This window comes from Aulonocara stuartgranti, assembly GCF_965226115.1.
Source record: "Aulonocara stuartgranti genome assembly, chromosome: 19".
In the NCBI taxonomy this organism is placed as follows: Eukaryota; Metazoa; Chordata; class Actinopteri; order Cichliformes; family Cichlidae; genus Aulonocara; species Aulonocara stuartgranti.
Window position 1 is genome coordinate 25,860,375 of NC_138955.1, and position 9,323 is coordinate 25,869,697.

Below are 9,323 nucleotides of genomic sequence, written 5' to 3' on the forward strand. Positions count from 1 at the left end.
TATGGAAACCATACGTTGACTAAGTCTTTGAGTTAACACTCAAATCTCCCTTTTTGCACCTACTAACACTCTTTTCATCTGATGCTGTCAAGAAATCTGTCAGCATCACCTCGGATATTCCAGCATGTGTGTAAACACGCGAGGTGGCAAATGCTCTCATGGGATAACCTTAATTGGCCCAGTTGCATCATGGGGTATCAACCATATGTGACAGCACAGGTCGGACAGCTGCCGTCTGCTCTAACAGAGCTGTGCAGACGAGCCTCTCTCTCTTTTACACAAGGTGAATGTCTCTCACTCTACAGAGGTTCATTAACGACAAATCTGTTGCTGGAAAGGAACCAGTCAGTTGGTGTAGCTGACTTTATATTGAAGTGGACGGAAGAGAGTGTTTTCAGCGTGTCAACTAACTGAAGAATACTAGTGAGCTCAATATGCACCTTGTTTATGCTTGTTTGTCTGAAAGTTGTTCTGGCACACGAAAAATTAGCAGTCAGACGAGGTCATGGCATGTTAGAATGCAAAGGTGTCTGTGTCAGGGTCCTGGGTCGGAGTGACCCAGGATCCCTGAGCAGTTATGAATTATATTATCATTGTATGTATATTTGGTGTTGCTGTCCTTCTCCCTGTTTGCGTGTGTGAATATGTGTTTCTGCGGGCGCCTTCAGGCCTGCTGGTGGACTGGCCACACCCGAAGCCACACACCTGCTGCCAGTGTTGGGAAGGTTACTTTTAAAATGTATTCCATTACAGAATACAGAATACATGCCCCAAAATGTATTCTGTAACGTATTCCGTTACGTTACTCAATGAGAGTAACGTATTCTGAATACTTTGGATTACTTAATATATTATCATGCTTTTTACAACAACGTGAATGTACTATTGCTCTGTGATTTATTACTATTACTGAAGGTCCGCGACTCCGAGCTGTAGTAAAGGGACCTCTGACTAATACGGCGGGGTCCCTGTCGGCTCGTAGCCGAAAAATAGCTTTACTTTGTTGTGTGGGTCAACTTTTCTTGCGAGAGACAGAGAGAGGCGTTGAAAGACTGCTCCAACAGAACTTATTGTTTTCGGAGGAAAACACAAACACAAACACGGTGTACAGTCGAGTCCTAATAGCTTACTTACAACTGGGCTCGTCAGGCGCTCTTCTTGGCTGAAGTGGTTATTATTATATTATTATATTATTATTATATTATATTTATTATATTTACATGCTTCCAGCTCCCGTTTTTCCTCGATGACAACTCGTACCTTTCCACTCCCCTTGTTGTTGAATTGTGCTATACAAATAAACTTGCCTTGCCTTGCCTTTTTCTCCCTCCTCGCGCTCACAGACACATAACGTGTATGGCAGTCCATTCTCCCTGCAATACAGACTACACTGCCCATGATGCTACATTCTTTAGAGCTATGCTTGTAGCATTCTGCCTGTTAGCTTAGCACAACAACAACAACAACGAAAAGGTGCTCTCTCACCCAGGAAACACACAGTCGCAGAGAGAGAGAGAGCGTCGCCCTGTAACCATGGCAACCGTAACGCTGCCGCCTGGAACAACAGAACGTAGCTGTCAAACAAAACCCAAACAGTCCTGACCCGCGACAATATGAAACAGGAAAGTACCGCAGTGTAATCCATTTATTTCAACAAAGTAACTGTATTCTGAATACCACCTTTTTAAACGGTAACTGTAACGGAATACAGTTACTCATATTTTGTATTTTAAATACGTAACGGCGGTACATGTATTCCGTTACTCCCCAACACTGCCTGCTGCTGATCAGGCCTCGTCGGGGGAGCTACTTAGGAGAGTCTTGGAGCTCCCACCGACGCGGGATCATTGCGTGAGACTCCACGTTAGTCATCCTGTTGAGCTCAGTTAGTGTGTGTATGCCCGCGGTTATATGTGTCCTGACGGCTGCTTCTATTGTGTCCCCAGGAGAGGTGTGGAGTGCCAGACAGCAGCCAGCACGGGGATTGCTGAGACACGGGAGCGGAGAGCACAAACACTGGGAGAAGACACGACACGGGAGTCTGGGGAAAGCACGGCAATTTATTGTTGTTTAGTTCCATACACTGTAAATAAACGCACTGTTTACACACAGAGCACAGCGCCTGGGTCCTCCTTCCCTACACCCCCACGGTCTGCCATGCTAAACCGTGACAGTCTGGGTCCTCAATGCAAAAGCCCATAATATCCATGTGAACTTCTCAAACCACTACTGAAGTATAATCGACTTTAGAGGTTTAGGTCCATTTCCATCACACCATACCATTAGGGAGGCATCAGGTTGCAGGATTGCAATAAGTCCGAACATCAGGCAGAGTCATAACTTTAGCTAAATGTTACAGGCATGGCCCTTTAAGGGTGAAGCCTGATGGGAAATGTATTCGGGATGTGTGTTGCGGGACTACCCTGGTGTGTGTGTGGAGAGAGAGGAGAAGGGGAAAAAGTAAAGGTTAGCAACAGAAGAGGCGGAAAGAAAATTAGTAAAAGGAATATAATAACTCCCTCGGCAGCCAGAGTTGTGTTGGCGATGCTCGCTGTGAGTAAACTGTTTCAGCCCACTGTACGCGGTGTTCGTGCCTTGGAGAAGAAATAAAGTTCGGTGAAGCAGTTTTTCTACGCCTCCTTCGATCTTTTTACTAGCGGAGTTGACCTGTACAGTAAGCTAGTTGCCGGCTACGAGCCAGTCACGGAACCTTCAAGTAACTGTCAGAGGTTTCCTTACTACAGTTCGGGGCCGTGGATCTGGCACGGTAACACTGGGGGCTCTTTTCCGGGATTAAACTCCGCAAAGTGCAGAGAGAGACAGAGAGAATGGCGGCGCCGGGAGATGCTGAAGGGGATGACATGGTAATGTACTTCAGTAAGAGTAGCAACCCATTTTTGTCAGAATCCCCGGAGAGTGGCACAGTTACTGTGGAAAGTGCTACTAATGTAAATAATAGAATCTATAGCGGCAACCCCTTCATCACAGACATAGAGTTAATGCCAGCGGCAAGCATAGCAGCAGCCAATATGACAGAGTTTGAGGCTGCATGGCATCTCACCCTGCCACCTTCAGCTTACACCAAACCTTTCTTAACACCAACAGCAAAGCAGAATGCAGTGTGCAGCGAGTTTAAGCAGTTTCAGTACTCAGACTGTGAAGGCCCTGGTAATATTACATCTACACCGCTTACAGTGGGACGGCATGGCACACATGATCACCTATCTCGGATTGTTACATCTCTGCCATGCAGCCAGCCATTCACCGCCATGAACTGTACCTGCAATGTCCCTACAAAACCACAGTTTACTGAGCCAGCGAAGCTACACGTTATGCCAGGTACACCCCAACCTGCGCAATACAGTTATGAAATGCCAGCTCAGGGCTATTTTTCCCCATGGTAATACAAGCACCAGCTGGGGGGTGTGGGCTTTGTAAGCATGGCCAAGGTCACAGTTCAAAACAAGCCACGCCAGGGCCACGCGGTTGTTTAGGGTGCAAGACAGTGGCTTTGCGGATTGTAGTGCTGATGAACAGACGAGGGGCAAGGAGAAAATTCCCACATTACAACCAGACCATTTCGATGGGTCAGGGTCATGGAAAGACTTTCTCTATCAGTTCGAGACCTGTGCAAAGGCCCAACTGCTGGACAGAGGAGGCCATGGCTGTCCAACTCAGATTCAGCCTGAGGGGCGCGGCTGGAGCCATAGTCCACAAAAACCCCAAATCCGCTCGCTGGATTTACCAGAGGATTGTGGAGGAGGTGGAGGCTGCCTATGGGCCGCGTTCAGAGCATGCAGCAGCCATTGGCATTGAGCTACGGCAGAGAATCAGGAAACCAGGTGAGGCTCTGCACACCCTCAGAGATGATATATATGAGAAGGTTTCCTACCCGCTCCGAGCTGGAGCAGGACTGTATTGCTGTGGAGATCTTCACTAATGCTTTGGCAGATGCTGAAATGGTCCAGAAATTATTGGAAGAACAACCATGCACCCTGGCAAGAGCAAATGAAATCGGCAACAGGTTCGAGACAACGAAAAGGGCCGCCAGGGCAGTCACGCAGCTTATGCAGCCAGGCGCACGAGTCTCTGCAGCACAGAGGGCCCGAGCAGCTGCATTACGGGAGAATGTTCATATGCTAAGCTATGAACCACCAGAGAGAGCTCAAAGACCTTACCAGCGTGGGCGCCAAAGCTGGAGTACATTTAACAAGCCAAGCAGGAAGGAGGCTGTTTGCCATAACTGCTCCGGCATAGGACATCTACAGAGGAACTGCCCCTCTCCTCGCTCACCTGCACAAAAGCCTGTAAAAGCCACTAGAGGCCCAGCCCCTGACCCAGGCACAGTGTTCCATAACGGAGGCCAAGATGTGATGTATGTCCAGATAGTAATACAGGGATGGGAAATGCACAGCGGAATGTGCTGCCCCTCCACTATTTTAACACCATCCCCGCAGAGTCAAGACCCCAGGTGCAGGCATCCATTGCTCAGACTCTACAAGGCATTGGTCCAGAGGGATTGGCCATCCTGGGTGAGGTCATCCTGCCTGTACATGTGGGGAGCAGTGTTAACAATGTAGACTTTCTTTTGGCCGACATGGCTGAGGGCACTGAAGTTATCCTGGGGCACCCTTTCCTGCAACAATTGTGCGCTTGCTTAGACTATGGCCGCCAAGAGATAACCCTGTTTGATGAAAAGATACCATGCTTTGGCTTGTGCCCTCAACCCCAGGTGCTTGTTGTCAGGGTGGCACGCACTACGGTTTTGGAACCAGGCTGCGAGTATGTGGTCCCCGGGTTTTCCAGCTTCCATTGTGCCGCTCATAGAGACATGATGCTAAGCCCCACAAAGGGCTTTGTGGAGAAGCACCAAGTGCTGGTGGCTCACGCAGTTGTGCAATCTCATAAACCCTCTAGCATCCCAATCAGAGTCTTTAACCCTGGGGCTGCAGCTGTTACCTTAAAGCGGGGTGCCGTGGCAGGGGTTCTTCAGCCGGTGCAGATCCTGGAGGGGTCGGAGAGTCACCCACCAAGGGTCTTGGCAGCCCTCGAGCTTAACAGTACTGCCCCTGCTTCTGTGCCAAGCCATTTGCAGGCCCTTTATGCTGAGAGCAGCCCCAGTTTGACTCACGTTGCCCGTTGCGAACTGGCAGGCCTGCTGCAGTCCTATGGTGATCAGAATCAGAATCAGAATACTTTATTGATCCCTAGGGAAAATTATATTTTGTTACAGTGCTCCATTATAAACAAACATTAACAGAGACAGACAATACACTAACTAAGAATAGCACAATATATACAGGCTTATATATATATATATAAAAGTCACTTATTAATAAATAGCTGAAAAAGAACATGTGCAAGAAGGGTGTAGCTGTTGCAGTAAACAGTGTGTTAAGTGGATGACCACAAGCAGGAATGATTTCCTGTGTCGTTCAGCGGTGCTTTTTGGTAATCACAGTCTTTCACTGAACTTGCTCCTGTGACTGACCAGCATGTCATGGAGTGGGTGGGAGTTGTTATCCAACATTGTCTTTATCTTGGACAGCATCCGCCTCTCCGACATCATCTTGAGGGAGTCCAGCTCCATCCCCACGACATTACTGGCCTTACGAATCAGTTTATCGAGTCTGTTGGCATCTGTGACCCTCAGCCTGCTCCCCCAGCATGCAACAGCATAGAGGATCGCATTGGCCACAACAGACTCATAGAAAATCCTGAGCATTTTCTGGCAGATGTTGAAGGACCTCAGTCGCCTCAAAAAATAGAGACGACTCTGGCCCTTTCTGTAAAGTGCTGTGGTGTTTTTAGCCCAGTCCAGTTAATTGTCAATGTGAACTCCAAGGTATTTATAGTCCTCCACAATGTCAACACTGACCCCCTGGTTTGAAACGGGGGTCAAGTGTTTCCTGGTCTTCCTGAAGTCCACTATCAATTCCTTGGTCTTTGCCACGTTGAGCTGCAGATGATTCTGCTCACACCACGTGACAAAGGAGTCGACCACAGCCCGGTACTCTGTCTCATCATCCCTGCTGATACATCCAACCACCGTGGAGTCATCAGAAAACTTCTGAAGATGGCAGGTCTCTGTGCAGTGGCTGAAGTCTGTGGTGTAGAGGGTGAAGAGGAAGGGGGACAGTCCCTTGTGGTGCCCCTGTGTTGCTGATTACCGGGACTCACTCCGTCTGGTCCAGCAGACTTGCCTGAATGAAGTCTCCTCATTTGCATCTCAACCTGGTATTGAGTGAAGGTGATGGGTGGGGGAGGGGTGTCAGGAATCTCACAGGTTTGTTCTAACACAGCTTGTGTTAGAACAAATGACCAGACATCCTCCAGCTTCTGTCTCTTGAGGGGCACCAGGCAGGGATGCCCACTCTCCCCTTCACTATTTGCAATTTTTATTGAACCACTAGCAGCAGCAATTAGACAGAATTCAGTAATTAAGGGCATAAAATGCAAGAACGTGGAACATAAAATCAGCCTTTATGCGGATGATGTGTTACTCTTTCTCCAAAATTCACAAACCAATATCTCTGGGGTGATCTCCTCAGGAGCTCCCTCTGCAGGAGGGGGAGATACAGGAGAGGTGGAGGAAGATCTCAGCCTGGGTGTTTATTGTCTTATGTAGTCTGGAAGATGAGTGGATGGTGGGGTGGGTGCAGTTTTCTCTGTGGTGGGGTTGGGTGGACTGTCCCGGGCTCTGTGGGGCCGGGCGGCGCTGCTGCACTGGGCCCGGTTCGGATGGGCCTGGGCCCCCTTTCCCTGGCGGGTCGCGGAGTATGGGGGTGCCTACTGGGGTCAGCGGGGGAGCTGGCCCCAGGGAGGGGTCACTTGCCCCTCCCTTCCTTCCCTCCCCATCTCCAGCTGCCTCCCTCTTCCCGCTCCACCACAACCACCCACACATGCAGGGCCTTGGAGTAGGGGTATGTCACCAGGGTGCAGAGGAGGCTACCCCCCCCCCCTGTCCCCTTCTGGCTGCCTCTGCCTCAATTTTATCCCACAACTTAGACATTCACATTACTCACACTCTCATTACACATACATATAGGATCTTGGGGGTGGGCACGATACACGGAGTCCAAAGTACCATCAGGGTGTACACCCCACCCCTGGCATCGTTGCCCACCTCTCAATTTTAAATACACGTAGACATTGAGGGCTAGCAGGAGGGACCATGCGCTTACCTGCTGCTCTCTGGCAGGTAGCTCCATGCCCTCCTGGGTTTTAAATGCACCTTAGAACACACATGCATCAACATTACAATGAGCGGGTGGAGGGAGGTTTGGAGTCTTCTCTCACCCCCGTTCTCTGCGACCTGCTGGAGCAGGGGGGCTAGGAGGAGGAGTTGGCCGTCCGACTGCGGTCTGGAGTGTGGAGCCTTCCTGCTGCTGCGGAGTCGGGGCGGTCTGCCTCCCCCCACCGCAGGGAAAAGGGAAACACCACCTGGGTCTGGGTGCAGTTCCCCCCTCCAGGGGCGGGGGCACCTAGACCCGGTTTGTAGAGTACGCTTGGGGAGTGTGATCGTGTGTACAACGTCTCTTTATGTCGTCTCCACGTTGGTTGAGTGTGGAGTAAGTGCATATGAGAGCATGAGGGTGGGAATGGATGTTTGTATCTGTGTGTGCCTGTATGTCTGTGTCTATATGTCAGGTTGGGTGTCAGGCGCCACCTCTCTGGGGACATCTCAGGCCCTCCAAGGTTTGGAGGCCTATCTCCCCCTACCACCACTTCCCCTGCCAGTGGCGGACCCCCTCAGACATCGGTGCGTTGGTGGTTCTTTGTGTCCGGGGATGGGCGTCCAGGTACACACCGGCTCACTCCTTGGCGGCCGCTTATCGGGGCCTGGAGCCTGGGGCTCGCTCGGGCCACTTCGGAGGTGGGGTGCCCCCGGCCTCTCGCCTGGGGCTCGGTCACTCAGGCGCAGCTGGCTGCCGGCGGAGCTCACGGGCGCGTCACTGCAACTCCCCCTGGCTTCTGCTCCGCGGCTGCTGAGTGAGTCCTCATCTGGGACTCTCCTCAGCTCTTTCCGGGACAGTGGCGCAGCTGCCCCTCTGTTGGTCTTCCTTGGTCTCTTGTGTTCTGGGGGCCTCTGGATGTCTGGAGTTTTGATCTCCTCCACACCTGCTTCAAGCCCTGGAGGACGGGGCTGTGGCCCCCCCACACCCTCTAGCAGATTATTACATGAAGGAACCTTTTAAAAAAAACAAAAAACAAGCGCGTCCATGCTCACAGGTGTACACACGGGTGATCACACCCACAAACTACACCCTTTTTGGCTCCTACCTCAAAGCACACTGTGTTCTGTTGATCTTATGTGCTGCACAATAATGTTTAACATTTAGTATTTACTGTCATATTCCCATATATCATTGTGATGTTGTTTATTCTATTACTCTTGTTCTCTTCTGCTTGCTTTCTTTTTTCTTTCTCAGCAGGTGATCCAGGTGATTGATATATGCATTTTTTTTTCTCTGCCCGTTCTGTTGGTTTTTGTTTTTTGCCCTTCTCCCCCGTCCCTCTTCTCAGCTGTTTCTCTTTCCCTCTTTCTTTCTCCCCTTCTTTCCCCCAGTCAAGTCTGTCCCGTATTCAGTAAGTGAAAATAAAATAAACAATAAAAGGTGAATCAAATGGACCATTACGGCAAGGCTGGGATGGTCAGTTTGGTAAAGTAAATCCGTTGGGCATCTTTCTTTGCCTTTAGACAACAATTCTGAGGGCAAAAGAGCCAAACGGGACAGGCCAAAAAAAAAAAAAAAAAAAAGAAAAAAAAAAAGGAATCTCACAGGAGGCAACAGCGCCATGTGAAGATAGAGGCTGGCACAGTGGTGTGGCTCTGGATTCCGGGCTGACTACAGGTGAGGTTGTGGGGGTGTGAGCAGACACTGTGGTGTCAAATCTATTGAAAAACAGATTCAACTCGTTAGCTCTATTCTCACCTCCCTCAGCTCCACTGCTGTTGGTTGGCCTGAATCCAGTGATGGTCTTCAAGATAATAAACGGATGAAAATACAAGTCAGAAAAAAAAGAATACGTAAGAAAACAGAGCTAAACTAAGAGAAAAAGCAGGAGCGACTGTAACAGGCTGCACGCTGGTTGGCGCATACGCACTGAAAAATGTCTGATGTTTTCTCCACTGGCCTGAATGACCTTGGTTGCACCAGTGTTGTCCAGCATGGCATCCTGACCACACCAGGGCCACCAGTTAAGCACCCACCGCACAGGATGGCAGGGGACAAACAAATAGCGGCCGACCAGCAAGTACAGCAGATCCTGGAGGCTGGGCTAGCTCAACCTAGCAATAGCGGCTGGGCTGCTCCAATTGT